The following is a 16164-nucleotide window of genomic DNA, read 5'->3' on the forward strand; positions in this document are numbered from 1 at the left end:
AACCTCAGCATTTCTAGGTCGACGCTTTATCCACTGCGCCACCACAGGTCAGGCCAAAGTTGACATTTTAATGAAAATGAAACAGTCACTCCTCTCGGTGCACTGGTGCAGGGTGACTACCCTGCAGCTGGAGGTAGTGGCCAGAGCCCCAGGACTCTCCTCAGAAAGGAGCTCTGTCTGGCTCAGCACTGGTGTCCAGCTGTCTGGAAGCCTTAGTGGTACAGCGTGGGACACTATGAAAATACAAGGGGGAAGGGGGAGGTGTCTTCCATCATGACTGTCTTTGCTTAACTCTTAGAACTGTGGTTCAGGGCAGACATGACTCTAAGTACTCTGCCAGCACACAATGATTAATTTACTATTAATTTAATCAGACTTGAAACTCTTGCCTCCACACTTTTCTCCTTTGCAACCCTTTTTTTTTTAGATGTTATTGTGGTTGTTATTCTTTTTTACAGACAGAAAAACCTCAGCTTAGAGAGCTCAAGTAACTGCCCCAAACACACAGTAAGTGACTTAACTGAGTTTCAAATTCATGTCCCTCTGATTCCAAAACTTCTGCTCTTTCCATCACATTCTGCCGCTTGTACTGCTCCAAAAATACCTCTCTGCATAAGCAAATGAATCAACGTGTAAGGTGGAGACACTTTGTGTTGTCCGTTGGTCTGTCGGATTGGCTGATATGGAACTGCCCTTGGCAGTAACTGGCCAGCAGATTCAGAGGTTTTGACAAATATCTCCCAGAGTGTGAGGACAGGACCATGTCATCGGCTCATCTTGCAGTTGGCCCGGCAGGATGCACTGGGCCCTGGTTGTCTAAATGCTATGCCAAATTAGGTCGAGTTTAAAAGGAGGATTCAACTCTGTTTAATGCCATTTGGAATTAGAAATTTCCTTATTAAGAGTCCATTTCTGCCAGTTTGATTCTAGGAGTTTCTCCGTGATAAGAGCTCCAGGGGACTATTAACAGCCTGGAATCAATAGTGAGCTTTTCCAACTTGAGCGAGAGATGTCTCCTGAAAGTACCATCGAGCTTGACAGTAGATCGCTAAATGTTACAGGTATCCCTGAACTGTTCTGAGCCGTTCCATGGAATGATAATGACAACGGCAATGGTTCTTAATTCAGTGGTGCCATTTCAAGCCTGTCTCTCTCCTCAGACATTCTATTCAATTATGAACTTCAAACTGCCCTTTACTGGGAAGAGCTGGCAGAGAGTCCCCAGGGGGTACCCAGCAGCAGATAGCTCTGTAATTTGGGGGAGAAAATAGGTTGCCTTTTCTGTGTACTGGGTTGTTGATGCTCTGATTTGCTACAGAGGTCACTTGATCCCAGGTAAGGAAAATGGGGGGAAGTTCCCAGGACTATAATTAGGAACTGAAGCACTCACAAGGCAGCAGCAGAAACATGTGTCTCCCAAACCCTCTGTATAAAACCATGGAGGGACCAGGTTTGAGCGCCTGTTGGTCTGTATGACTAGGACCAGACACCTCGCTTAAGCTGCAGTACTGCACTAAAAAATAGAAAAATGCCTTCTTAAAGTATTTACACTGTCTGAATTTCTGCATTCTTTATCAGCGTCTGTTTCGGATGCAGGCTTTAAACTCTGCTGAGGGTTTTTTGGTTGTTTTTGGTTTTATTTATTTATTTTTGGTTTTGTTTTTAATTTCAACATATCTTTGTCAAAACCAAGAATCCTGAGGCCAGTCCTCTGATCCCCATAGGGTAATTTAACTCTCTGGTGTTCATTAAATGAGCCGAGTGTCCCAGGTCCTGGGTCCATAACTAACCCCATCCTAGCTCAACTCCACACGGGCCCTGGGCTGACCAGAAGCCAAAGTTGAGCCCAGGGCCCACATAGTAAAAAGCAGAAATCACTGAGAGAAGGAGCCTTTGGCTTCTTTTGGCTCCCATATGATCAATCCAATTCACCTTTGAAATAAAGTAAGGGCTAGGCTTAGGGTTTGCCTCTCCTCTCCCCAATCCTAGAGTGAAGCTTTCTGTCTCCTCTCCACATTTCTCAGTCTTCCTTTCTCTTCATCTGTCTGCCATTTTATTCCTTCTCTCTTTCTCTCTCCTACTCTCTCTCATTCTCTTGCTCGCTTGCTCATTCTCTGACACACACACACACACACACACACACACATACACACACACACACACACACTGCAGGACTCGGTCTCCTCCAGCCATGCCTACACTTCTGGCCTTTGCTATAGGATGCAGTAGCCATCTCTGTCCTGGGTTGGGAGTTTTTTAGGATGGAGGTGAGTGGCCCTTAGCAGGAGAGTGTAGGCTCAGCTACTTCACTAATGTGAGCCTGGAGGACCTGCCTTCTGAATCTCCATGAGGCCCCTGGCCCCTGGGCAACTCTGCCCAGCACATGGGGTGTTCTCTGAGCTCACTTCAGTCTCGTGTCAGGGTTGGGTGCCGGGCCAGCTGCGGCTCCCTGAGCCACACCAGCTGCTCTTTGCAGGCCACCATCGTCTTGCCTGACCTGGATGCTGTGCTTTATGACCCTTAGTGTTGGAAGACCCCTGACAGTTCAATCCCAGTTGCTTCCTGGACAAGGATGGAAACTTCGTGGTCAACAGGCCTTTCTGCCATTCTCTGCAGGTAGTGGCACAACCCTGGGTCATGGGTGGTGAATAGGCAGTGTGGTGGGACAGGGACAGCTGCCACCCTGTGACTTTTTCCTCTGCTTCCAGGCCATTGGGTGTGCCCAGGGGACCAGCTGGCTCAGATGGAGCTTTTCCTGATGTTTGCCACCCTCCTCAGGACCTTTAGGTTCCAACTGCCAGAGGGGAAGCCGGGGCTCAGACTGGAGCACATCTTTTGGGGTACTCTGCAGCCCCATCCCCAGAAGATCTGTGCCGTATCCCATCTGCACTGCCCTGCCCCAGGTCCTAACGAGAAGGGTCTTTAGCTAGTTGGGGGTCTGGAGACCTACCCTCCTCAGTCTTTCCTTGGTATCCCTTGGCTCCTGCCAAGTTGGAGAAGATGAAGAACAGGAGCCCACCTAGCTTGGCTGCTTTTGGTTTACCCTAACACAAGCTTTTCAGAGTGGTATTAGAGAGTAGACCTTTTAAGGATTCTACAAAGGTAGCTCAGTTTCCATAGTTCTGTAATTAAAGTAGGTTAGTTATGCTTTGGCAGGGAAGGATTTTACAAGGTTAATTAAGGTTCACTGCACAAGATTAATTTGGAGAGTCAAGCCCCACAAGGTAGCAGCTAAGTAGGTTCAGTGGGAAAGGTATTTAAGCAAAACTGAATCTAAAACAATATGTCCAAATACAATTGATGCTTTCGTAAGGTAAGCCAAAAACTGGGCATCTTATTTTCTGCCCTCTCCTGCCCTCTCCCGACTGAAGGGAAGAAGTGCAGGTCCTTGCAGACCTAGGACCAGAAAATACCTCCCCTACTCTCTCTGTATCAAGCAAAGACAGCAGCCAGTGCAATTGTTTCCATCCAGCAAGTTTTCCACCTTTACTTCCCCCCAAGGGTTCCCAAGTTTCAAAATTCTGTGTCTCCAGACAAATCGTGTTTATTTAAAAAGAATAACTTGTTTTAAGGAAAAACATTAAAATAAAAATAAGATGCCAATAGCCCTGGCTGGGTAGCTCAGTTGGTTAGAGCATTGTCCCCATACATCAAGGTTGCAAGTTTGATCCTTGGTCAACACACATACAAGAACAAACTAATGAATGCATAAATAAGTTGAACAACAAATTGATGTTTCTTTCTAGAAAATCAATAAAGTAAATGAGCAATGAGCCTGACTAGTGGTGGCACAATGGATAGAGCATCGACCTCTAATGCTGAGGGCCCAGGTTCAAAACCCCAAGGTCACTGGTTTGAGTGCAGGTTTGTCAGCTCAACTGCAGGATCATTAACATGATCCCAAAGTTGCTGGCTTGAGTCAAAGGTCATTGTCTTGAGCCGAAGGTCTCTGGCTTCAGCAAAGGGTCACCAGCTCAACTTGAACTCCCTGGTCAAGGCATGTCTGAGAAGAAATCAATGAACAACTAAAATGATGCAACTATGAGTTGTTGCTTCTCATCTCTCTCCTCCCTCACTCTCTCCCTTCCTGTCTCTTGAAAGAAAGAAAGAAAGAAAGAAAGAAAGAAAGAAAGAAAGAAAGAAAGAAAGAAAGAAAGAAAGAAAGAAAGAAAGAAGAAATTTAAGAAAATAAAATGCTGCGTCGGCCTAGCGTGTGGAGGACCCGGGTTCGATTCCCGGCCAGGGCACACAGGAGAAGCGCCCATTTGCTTCTCCACCCCTCCGCCGCGCTTTCCTCTCTGTCTCTCTCTCTTCCCCTCTCGCAGCCAAGGCTCCATTGGAGCAAAGATGGCCCGGGCGCTGGGGATGGCTCTGTGGCCTCTGCCTCAGGCGCTAGAGTGTCTCTGGTCGCAACATGGCGACGCCCAGGATGGGCAGAGCATCGCCCCCTGGTGGGCAGAGCATTGCCCCTGGTGGGCGTGCCGGGTGGATCCCGGTCGGGTGCATGCAGGAGTCTGTCTGCCTGTCTCTCCCTGTTTCCAGAGTCAGAAAAATGAAAAGAAAAAAAAAAAAGAAAAGAAAATGCTAATATGCATCTATTAAAATTGCTAAAAATCTAGCAATCCCAAGTACTGAAACTCTCATACACTGCTGGTGGGAATGTACAATGGTACAACCACAGGTCTTCTTTGGTGACTCCTCCCCCTTTCCAACTCCACCCACATTTATCTCTTAGGGGACAAGCTAGCCCTATCTCAAGTCTCTTGTGCCCACAGAGCCTGATCGAGTCTTGGCTGTACCGTGTGGGTGAAGGACTGATTAGCTGAACCACAAGTCAACATGACAGGTCGTTTAGGGGAAACTGTGGGGTCCTGAGAAGTCTTTTTCATTTTGACTGGAGATCACAATATACAAAAGCTGCCCTACAACATGAATGAGGATTGGGATTTAGTTTTGAGTTCACTAAACAGCAGAAAGAATTATAAGTTATTGCTAGTAAATTTTCCAGGAAGGAAATAATCCCAAGTGCTGCAGAATATAAAACTGATAAGTATCCTGTCCCCCTAATTAAAAGAGCCTGGGAATTCCCTGGCCCCATAGCTCTGCTGGTTAGAGCATTGTTCTAATATGCCAAGGATGTGGGTTTGATCCCTGGTCAGGACACATACAAAAATCAACCAATGGCCCTGGCCGGTTGGCTCAGCGGTAGAGCATCGGCCTAGCGTGCGGAGGACCCGGGTTCGATTCCCGGCCAGGGCACATAGGAGAAGCGCCCATTTGCTTCTCCACCCCTCCGCTGTGCCTTCCTCTCTGTCTCTCTCTTCCCCTCCCGCAGCCAAGGCTCCATTGGAGCAAAGATGGCCCGGGCGCTGGGGATGGCTCTGTGGCCTCTGCCCCAGGCGCTAGAGTGGCTCTGGTCGCAACATGGCGATGCCCAGGATGGGCAGAGCATCGCCCCCTTGTGGGGAGAGCGCCCCCCCATGGTGGGCGTGCCGGGTGGATCCCGGTCGGGCGCATGCGGGAGTCTGCCTGACTGTCTCTCCCTGTTTCCAGCTTCAGGAAAAAAAAAAAAAAAAGAAAAAAAAAAATCAACCAATGAATACATAATAAATAAGTGTAGCAAATCAGTGCTTCTCTAGATCTCCCTTTTTCCCCTCTTTAAAATTAGTAAATTCAATTAAGTAAATAAAAAATAAGTAAAAAAACCTGGGAACATGGTTTAATAAATATATACATTCTAGCCTGACCAGGCGGTAGCCCAGTGAATAGAGTGTTGGACTGGGATATAGAGGACCCAGGTTCGAGACCCTGAGGTCACCAGCTTGAGTGCAGGCTCATCTGGTTTGAGCAAAAGCTCACCAGCTTGGACCCAAGGTCGCTGGCTCGAGCAAGGGGTTACTCGGTCTGCTGAAGGCCCGCAGTCAAGGCACATATGAGAAAGCAATCAATGAACAACTAAGATGTTGCAATGAAAAACTGATGATTGATGCTTCTCATCTCTCTCAGTTCCTGTCTGTCTATCCCTCTCTCTGACTCTCTCTGTCCCTGTGTGTGGGGGGAATATATATATATATATACATACACACACACACACACACACACACACACACATACATTCTAGAAAGTTGTAGAGCCCTTGAACTTGGAACTTTTGATGCCTGTTTAATTACTGAAGAATTGGCTTATGTAAAAGGGTTCAGACTACTACCGAAGCAAATTCTTTGGGGCAAATGCCTCTTATTATTGCTGGAAATGATCAACAACAAAAGAACTATTTGGGGAGGATGACTGAAGAACCAGTGATATGTGCTTACTATGTAACAGAACATGGAGCAGGTTCTGATGCAGCCAGCAGAAGGCCAAAGCAGAAAGGAAAAGAGATGAGTATATTGTTAATGGTCAGAAAATGTAGATAACCAATGGAGGAAATGCTAATTGGTACTTTTTCTCCATTGATTTGAGGGGGTGGGGGAGGGGAGGAAGGGAGAGAGAGAGAGAGAGAGAGAGAGAGAGAGAGAGAAGCATCAATTTGCTGCTCCACTCACCTGTTCCATTTAGTTATGCATTCAATTATTGCTTCTCCCAAGTGCCGTGACCAGGGATGAACCACCACCTTGGTGCAATGGGAGGACACTCTATCCACTGAGCAACACAGTCAGGGCTTAATTGGTATGTTTTTACTGGCTCGTTCTTATCTGGATCCTAAGCTTCCTTCTGGTAAAGCCTTTACTGGATTTATTGTGGAAGCAGACACCCCAGAAATACAGATTGGAAGAAAGGAATTAAAGATGGGCCAGTGTTGTTCAGATATAAAAGGACTTGTCTTTGAAGATGTGAAAGAGCCTAAAAAAATGTTTTAACTGGTAAGGGAGCCAGTTTCAAAATTGCTTTTAATAAAATCAGACCTCTAGTAGCTGCTGGTGTAGTGGGACTAGTACAAAGAGTTTTGAATGAAGCTACTAATAACGCCCTAGAGAGGAAAACTTTTGAAAAGCTGCTTGTAGAGCACCGAGGAATATCATTTTTGCCAACTGAAATAGCAATGAAAGGTGAACTAACTAGATTAAGTGGTGCAGTGGATAAAGCGTTGACCTGGAACACTGAGGTTGCCAGTTCGAAATCCTAGACTTGCCTGATCAAGGCATGTACGGGATTTGATGCTTCCTGCTCCTACCCCCTTCTTTCTTTTACTCTCTCCCTCTATTATGTCTATTGCAAAGGCATTTGCTGGAGATATTGCAAATATGTTAGCTACTGATGCTGTGCAGATGTTTGGAGGCAATGGGTTTAACACAGAATGTCCTATAGAAAAACTAACGAGAGATGCCAAGATCTATCAGATTTATGAAGGGGCAGCACAATTTCAAAGGCTTATTATAGCCCATGAAGACACTAGCAGGTATAGAAATCAACAAGATTGCTGTAGAAACATGATTAATTGTTGAGTAAATAGAATACAATCTACTATTTAAGTGACAGAAAAGGGAAAGAGCTTTAAGATTTTTCCTGATGAAAATCTTAAAATATTGGGTTGGGGAATAAGTTCGTAGCGTTTTTACCGAAGACTTTTATTTAAACAAAAAACAATAATTATATCAATAAGTTAATCAATTATATATTCGCCGTTGCTGTTTACAACCTCTTCCCACCTCTCGACCAATTTGTTGATGCCGTTCCGCCAAAAATCGCCTGGTCTGGTGTCAAAGAAGTTGTTGAGCCAGTTTTTAAGGACCTCTTTGTTATCGAAGGTAACACCCTTCATATGGTTTGACAGGGAGCGGAAAAGATGGTAATCGGTCGGTGCAAGGTCCGGAGAATACAGCGGATGCTGAAGGACCTCCCATTCGAGCTCTTGGAGTGTGGCTTTGACGACTTGTGCAACATGGGGCCTGGCGTTGTCGTGAAGGAGTATGGTTTGACCATGTTGATCAGGTCTTTTCAGTCGAATAGCCTCATTCACGCGGTGTAGCTGGGCAATGTAGAGCTCCTTGTTGACCGTGGCATTCTTTTCGAGCATTTCCCAGTTCTTCATCGAATTCAGAAGGCCTTCCACTGCGGCACGTGTCATCGACGTCAAAGTCGCCATTTTTGAACTTTGCAAACCATTTCCGTGCTGTAGACTCACCTATGACACCTTCTCCATACACGTCGCAAATGTCCCGGGCTGCTTCGGCAGCTTTTTTACCTCGATGCAAAGAAGAGCAGGTGTCGAAAATGTTGATTTTTGCCTCCTGGGTATTCCATTTCTAAGCCTCAAAACTAATAAAAAATTAAATAACTCAAAAATACAATTAACATAGTTTTGTAGAGCAGAAAGAGTTTTATCGAATGAATACTTACCCTTTGCCAAACAGCAAACAAATCATTGTAAAATAAAAGAAAATATAAAAACACTACGAACTTATTCCCCAACCCAATAAGTACTCTTAACTAAATATATGCAACGGATTCTAATAGCAGTTTTTATTTTATTTAACTTTATGACTTACCTTTCCTCAAATAGATTTGGTTTTCTTAAAATTATGTGTTGTCCTCATTACCACTATACTTGAATTATATTAACCTTAAAAAATACATTTGTTGCCCTGGCCGGTTGGCTCAGCGGTAGAGTGTCGGCCTAGCGTGCGGAGGACCCGGGTTCGATTCCCGGCCAGGGCACACAGGAGAAGCGCCCATTTGCTTCTCCACCCCTCTGCCGCGCTTTCCTCTCTGTCTCTCTCTTCCCCTCCCGCAGCCAAGGCTCCATTGGAGCAAAGATGGCCCGGGCGCTGGGGATGGCTCTGTGGCCTCTGCCTCAGGCGCTAGAGTGGCTCTGGTCGCAACATGGCGACGCCCAGGATGGGCAGAGCATTGCCCCCTGGTGGGCAGAGCGTCGCCCCTGGTGGGCGTGCCGGGTGGATCCCGGTCGGGCGCATGCGGGAGTCTGTCTGACTGTCTCTCCCTGTTTCCAGCTTCAGAAAAAAACAAACAAACAAACAAAAAAAAAACATTTGTTTTGTTATTTTGACCTCTCAAAATTAAAGTAACAGAAATTTCTTGGAATTCCAATACTTTTCAAACAACAGAAAAGTGGGTTTATAAAAGTATTCAGGGTGGTCTCAGATTTACATTGGGATAATATTGTAGGATTTGGATGCCATCAAATAACTTGCCAGTGACTTTGTAGACTTAATGGCAATATTGCATTAGACAAGTTCATTTTGCTACCATTTGGAAAACATTTGTTTTCAGTTTTGTACAGTAATAGTAAAAAATTTGATGTTCAGCCTGACCTACAGTGGCACAATGGATAAAGCATCGACCTGGAGTGCTGAGGTCACTGGTTGGAAATCTCTGGGCTTGCCAGGTCAAGGCACAAACAAGGCACATGTGAGGAGCAACAACTATTGCTACAAGTTGATGTTTCCTGCCCCTCATCCCCCTTTCTCTCTCTTTTTCTTCTCTCTAAAATCAATAACTAAAAATCTTTTTAAAAAATTTAATGCTCAGGCCCTGGCCAGTTGGCTCATCAGTAGAGCACCGGCCCGGCGTGAGGAAGTCCTGGGTTTGATTCCTGGTCAGGGCACACAGAAGTGCCCATCTGCTTCTCCACCCTTCCCCCTCTCCTTCTTCTCTATCTCTCTCTTCCTCTCCTGCAGCCAAGGCTTTATTGGAGCAAAGTTGGCCCAGGTGCTGAGGACAGCTCCATGGCCTCAGGCACTAGAATGGCTCTGGCTGCAAAGGAGCAACGCCCCAGATGGGCAGAGCATCACCCCCTGGTGGGCATGCCAGGTGGATCCTGGTTGGGTGCATGCAAGAGTCTGACTGCCTGCCCGCTTCTAACTTTGGAAAAATACAAAAAAAAAATTATGCTCATATTCTCCCATTATACAATAACCAGAAGTTACTTGTAAATCTTGTCTAGTTCTGAGCTCATGTTTCACTTACCTTATTTAAAATAAATCAATATAATTTGCCTTCAGTTAAAAAAAATGGTACAACCTTTGGTGGGATTCAGCCGGTTCACACCAGTTCAACAGAACCGATACCTAACTTTTTGTTGAGTTTGGCAAACTGGTTGTTAAAGTGGCACTTGTGATCATGGTTCTCTCTTAAGGTGTGTGCCTGGGCAGCTGTCCAATGTGGAAATCAAAATTTACATTCATTACTCTTTTTAAATGCTCATCTGTGCAACAGCATATTTTAAGCACCCATAGTAATGTTTATTCCGTCCACAGGTGAAAAAATTGCAAGTGAGGACGCCAATCAAGAAGCAATTTGGGGATCAATTTCAAAATGGCGAAGGAGTAGGTGGGTGTTCCAACTGCCACCTCCCAGGAGCAAATTGGATTACCTCTTAATTTAAGAACAATCATCTTGAAAAACCAACTTTGGACTAAACAAAGAGGAGTCTATAACCAAGGATCACTGAAGAAGCCACACCGAGACTGGTAGGAAGGGCAGGACACGGAAAGGGCTGCCCTACTCCCAGGAGTGAGCAGCAGCTGAGGGTCCAGAGAAACTCTCACTGCTGGGAGGGTCGCTGAGAGGTGTCGGTGCTCAGCCCCAGGCCTGGAGCCCCAGCCTAAAGCCCCAGAGCCTAGAAGAGGTACCCACACAGTATATGAAGGTGAAAAGAGCTGAGTTTCTGTCTGCAAAAAAGAGACGGAGCTCTAAGAGATGCAGGCTCCATCTTAAAGGGCCCGTGCAGAATCTCATACACAGCCACTTACTCAGGGCTCTGGTGGAGGGAGAGCTGAGAGGACTAAAGTTGCAGGAGAAGAGTGTTAAGTCAGAGACCCAGAGAAAGACACTGTGGGGGATGGCCACTGGAACCCCTGTGCTGAGTCATTCTCCAATACTGCAGTTGCCATCTTTCTTGGGTGGAGCAGTCCTCTCTGAGAAGCTTCAGCCTGGGGAAAAGCAACTGCTCCACCCTCAGGAGTCTCTCCTACCCCAGTCATGGCCACAGGTCATTCTGAGAGGCCAGCAAGCAGGGGGCACATCAGTGACTCAGTTTTCTGGCGTTGAGGATTAAGCTTTCCCCCACACGCTCCCGACTCTAAGACTGGTGCTTCCACCTCACTGGAGACTCAGTAGAAAGTGTTGAGAGTGTGGGCAGACCACACCTCTAGGTTTCAGAGGCCACACCCACCAGATTCCTGGGGTATACCCTACTGAAGTCTGTGAAAAAAGTCTGGACAGACTGACACCTGGGGCCAAAGGACAGAGCCACACCCACTACCCTTCCTACTTCCTGAATTGCTGTAGGCACCAGACTCTACCAGGGTTTTTTCAGTGGCCGAGCCCAACAAGCAGCCAGCAGACAGAGGCTTCAGGAGGCAGGACTCAGGGAACCTTGGCCTTTTAAGCAGACCTTCCTCCAAGCCCAGAATGGGTAAAAACCAGCCTAGGTGTGCAGCTGATATTTCCATGTGCACCTGGGCCCAGCAGAGGCAGCCACAAATTCTGGATTGCTTATAACTCCAAGAAGGTTGCTGAGGACTGGTCACGGGCAGTGTCTCCCACTGGTTTGTGCTGGATTCCCTCCAGGGAGGCCCAAAGATAGCACATCCAGGGGCCAGCTGTGGAAAGCATCGGTTCAGTACCTAACAACCCTTGCTAGAGTGGTATCCTAAGGAAAGGCTCCTCACACCCAGGAAAGGCACTGGGCCCAGCTGAGATGAGTTCCACTTTCTGTGATCAGCACCAGCATAGCAGCTCATGTGTTTTGGATAGGGTGGAGCTTCATAGTCAGCTAGCCTGGGTGCTGGATATCCTGCCCTGCTGGGCTACATTCTACAGGGGGAAGAGAGAGAGGCTTGGAGCATGGACATTTAATGTGAGGGACTGTGTGAGTCTACTGTTGGATCTGGTCGAGGGGGCTGGGCTTAGCCACCTTTGGTGGGGGCATCATCAGCCCCAGGATAAGACTCTCTCAGTCTTCCTCCCTAAGACCAGGGTCTCACCAGCTGAAAGAACTTCTGCAGAGGGGACTGTTGGCCACACTTGGTCTGAACCTACTGCTCACCTTGTTGAGGAGAAATAAAATTTGAGTATCCAGCAGTGGCTGAGGGATCAAGCTCTAAAGTAGGGGCCAAATTCCCCGTACTGTGCTTCTGACCAAGAGACCCTGAGGTAGGGGGTCCCACTAACATTGTATTCACAACCTCAGCTGCCCTAACCCACCAAGCATGCAACCTGTAGAGGGGTTGGTTGGGTGAGAACAGTCTGAGCCCACACTACAGTCTTTCCACAGAAGACTCTGTGGGAAGACAGGCAGCTACAAGAGGAGGAGGAGCAGCTGACAAAGTGGAGACAAATCTTACAGAGCTTGCAACTTTTATGGAGCTGCTATCATCTCTAAGCAGGAGGAAGCTGATCCTTATACACAGTTTGACCACTCCCACACTACCCAGGCACAGAAAATGCAGACACAAACAGCAAAAAGTGCAGTAGCTACAGACAGGTAGCCCATAGCAGGTTACAAACAATAGCTGATGCCAACCCAATATGATCTAGAACCAACACTACTGGTAGTGGGTGGCAGACAGCACCAACCCTAGACTCAACTATCTACACAAGCAGCATGCCCAAAAGAGGAGTCTATCAGGTACCAGACACAGTGGAGAATAAATATGCCCAACAGGACAGACATTGCACAGCATGTAATACACATGATCAAGGTTGACCCTTATAGCCAGCCAGCCTGAAGGTATAACCATACCCACAAAAGAAACAACTGCATTCAATACTCACATACAACAAGAGGGAAAATAGTACCCTCAAGAAACATTTCTAGAACAAAGAGAACAGGTGGCCTGGAGGTCAGTACCATCGAACCCATCTTCTTCATAAAAACACCACAAAAATTTCAAAGTCAGACAGTGCTACCTAATACACAGACAAAATGGGCAGACAGAGACATGTGACCCAAATGAATCAACAAGAGAAATACACAGAACAATAACTGAATGAGATGGAAATAACCAAACTACCAGATGCAGAGTTTAAAATAATGATTTTTAGAATGCTCAAGGTTCTCAGAACAACAATGGATGGACATAATGAGCACCTAAATAAAGAAATAGCAAGCATCAAAGAGGACATTGAAATAATAAAAAAGAACCAGTCAGAAATGACAAAAACAATATCAGAAATGAAGACTGCACTAGAAGGAATCAACAGCAGGCTGGATAAAGCAGAGGATTGAATCAGCGATCTAGAGGACAAGATAAATGAAAGCATGGAAGTAGAGCAGCAAAAAAGAAAAGAGGCTCAAAAAGACTGAGGAAACTCCGAGAGAGCTCTGTGACAACATGAAGAGAAAGAACATTCTCATAAGGGTTCCTGAAGAAGAGAACGAATAAGGGATAGAGAACCTGTTTGAAGAAATCATAGCTGAAAATTTCCCTAAAGTGATGAAGAAAAAATCACACAGTTCAAGAAGCACAGAGAGTCCCATTAAAGAGGAACCCAAGGAGACCTACACCAAGACACATCATAATTAAAGTGCCAAAGTTAAGAGACAAAGAAAGAATACTAAAAGTTGCAAGAGAAAAGCAGTTAATTACCTACAGAGGAGCCCCCATAAAGATGACATCAGACTTCTCAACAGAAACACTTGAGGCCAGAAGGGATTGGCAAGAAATATTCAAAGTAATGCAAAACAAGAACCTACAACCAAGACTTCTTTATCCAGCAAGGCTATCATTTATAATTGAAGGAAAAATAAAAAGCTTACCAGACAAAAAAAAACCAAAAAAAACTCAGGTGCTGTGAACCAGTGCAGCTAGTAATTCCAGGTCCTGAGAGGGAATGGTGTGGAATTAAGAAAATAGGCTTAAAGAGAAACAGATAGGCTTGGGAGGCCTCTGCAATGCCTTTTACTTGCCAGAGAGAGAGAGAGAGAGAGACCCCAGTCTGCTTTATTGGATAGTGTAGAAAATTAAAGCCTTCAAGCCAATATACAAATAAGGAATTCTTTGATACAAAGCCACTTATCTGAGGCATAAATGGGATTCCTCATAAGAGTGCACCACCCCCCATCATGCAACAGTCAACGGAAAAGCTTAGTTTTGAGAAAATCTTAGTATTAGAAGGATGTTGAAAAGATATTAGTATTAAAAGGGTGGGAAAGGCTTTGTCTTAATCTAAGTCTTAGGCTATAAGGACTTTGCCAGCTTACAGCCTGTTTCTCACATATGCCCCTTTATTATTTTTTAAATTTAGCTCATGTGCTGAGATTTGCACTCATCTGATTTCCCAGATTCTAATTCAAAGTCAGATAGGAAAAATACAGAATAAACAGAAAATTAGCATAGCCAATGTTAACAAATATCAAAACAAGTGTCTTAATACATTATAGGGATTAAAACCTTTAAGCCAATTCTTAGCTAATAACACCTTTGCTGTTTTGAATATGTTCAGCAAGTCCATGCTGACACATCACCGTTTTGTATTCCCTGAAAATGCAACCCAACCCCAGTTCAGTCCATTAAGAACTGTCACAAGGAGCAGGAGTCGAGGAAACACATCCAGGAAAAGTCCAGGAACACGTCCAGGAAAAGTTCGCATGGCACTGGAACTGTTGTCATATTTCTACACATTGCAGATAGCCTTCAAGTCCCATGACCACTGCTTCCAGCACATTAAACTTTCGTCTCAAGCCGAATGTCAATTTTTGGTTTCTGGCGATGGTTCATGTAAACTGGAAAGGCCATTCGCAGGCATGTGTGGAGATGGAGCCCCTGTTCTCTTCAGCCTGGAGAGATGAGACCAGGGGCCCCTTCCTGGAGTTTTGCAGCCGTGAAGGTGCCGAGGAGAACCTTGGGATTTACTATGCTGGGTGGTAGAAGTAAATTTGTAACAGAAGTGGGCAAATCTGGCTGGCCAAAAGTAGTAACAAGGCCAACTCTGAGAATGGAGGTGAAAGGAGAGAAAGACTCTGAATTCTTGGCCTAAAATAAGGTTGGGGCACTGAGGCAGGAGGAGAAAAAAAACGTGTAAAGGAGACACTATGTATTAGACAAGGCAATGGATCCATGGCAAACAAGGAGGAAAATAAGACCATCAGCACCCATGATCTTCAAGGGATGAGCAGGGCCTGAATATTCATGCAAGGCAGAGTAAGTGGTCCTGTGTCTATAAGAAATGAGATTGGCTTACCTGCTACTTGGACGGTTACCCTAGGTTCCTCCACGGTGACATGATATGGGGCCAGTGGCCCTGGGCACCTTCAATCTTCAGTGGCAAGCTAGGCAATGCTGGGCAAGGCTAGGTCAGAGGTGGCTGGGGTAGGGCTGGAAGAGACTGAACCTTCCCTTGGAGGAGCAAAGGAGCAGTCTACCTTCCAGGGTCCCTTTTTCCCATAGCTAAGGCATGGCCCTGGTGGGGGCCAAGAAGCCTGACAGGCTTTAGCCCAATGACCTTCCTTTCTACTCTTGAAGCAGGGCCCTCATGGGGTCTTATGAGACCCTTAGGGGAGTTGAAGCTTTTAAGGGTGTCTGTCAAGAGGTGGTATTTTGCCTGATCTCTTTGGGCTCTGTCTGCCTTCTCCTGTTCATCATGGTCATTATAGACCTTAAAAGCTATGCTCAGGGGATCTTGTGGAGGGGTTTGAGGGCCCTCCACTGTCTATTTAAGCTTTTTTACAGAATCATTAAAGTTTTTTACAGAAACAGGTTTTACAGAGAGAGGGACGAGAGCAGAGTAAAATAAACCTTATACAATGGCTCTTGTGGAGTAAGTCTCTTCTCCTGGCTCATGGTGTCTCACCAAACATTCAGGACCCACCGAGGAGCCTCAGCAGACCTAGGAAAAACACAAACATATCCTCAGCCCCATAGGAGGGAGAACAAGGTCTAGCCCTTGCCAGATTCCTGTAAGCAGGTCTTTCCATCACACTTTAGGGAAGGCTTTTCTTGTTGGATTCCAGAGTGTCTAAGCCACTGAATGGCCCTGTACATCAGCATTCAAAAAGTTTAAAGTAAAGAGAGCGTGATAAAGAAGATTGGCAGGAGTTTGAGGGTATAACTCCCCCTTTTTTATTTTTTCTAATTGACTTTTAAGTGTTTGATGGGTACACTCTACAATGTCTTGGTCTTGAGGATTGTAAGGAATACCTGTCCTCAGGTCAATTCCAGTAGTTTGACAAAATGTAGTAAATGCTTTTCCTACATACGC

The 16164-nt window shown here is 45.8% G+C and overlaps 1 pseudogene; it reads left to right on the top strand.

Annotated features, from left to right (window-relative positions):
- Nucleotides 1-6406: 6406 nt before the first annotated feature.
- On the top strand, nt 6407-7445 carry LOC136379544 (medium-chain specific acyl-CoA dehydrogenase, mitochondrial-like; annotated as a pseudogene).
- The last annotated feature ends 8719 nt before the right edge of the window (nt 7446-16164 follow it).

This window comes from Saccopteryx leptura, chromosome 8 (assembly GCF_036850995.1).
Source record: "Saccopteryx leptura isolate mSacLep1 chromosome 8, mSacLep1_pri_phased_curated, whole genome shotgun sequence".
NCBI classification, from domain to species: Eukaryota; Metazoa; Chordata; class Mammalia; order Chiroptera; family Emballonuridae; genus Saccopteryx; species Saccopteryx leptura.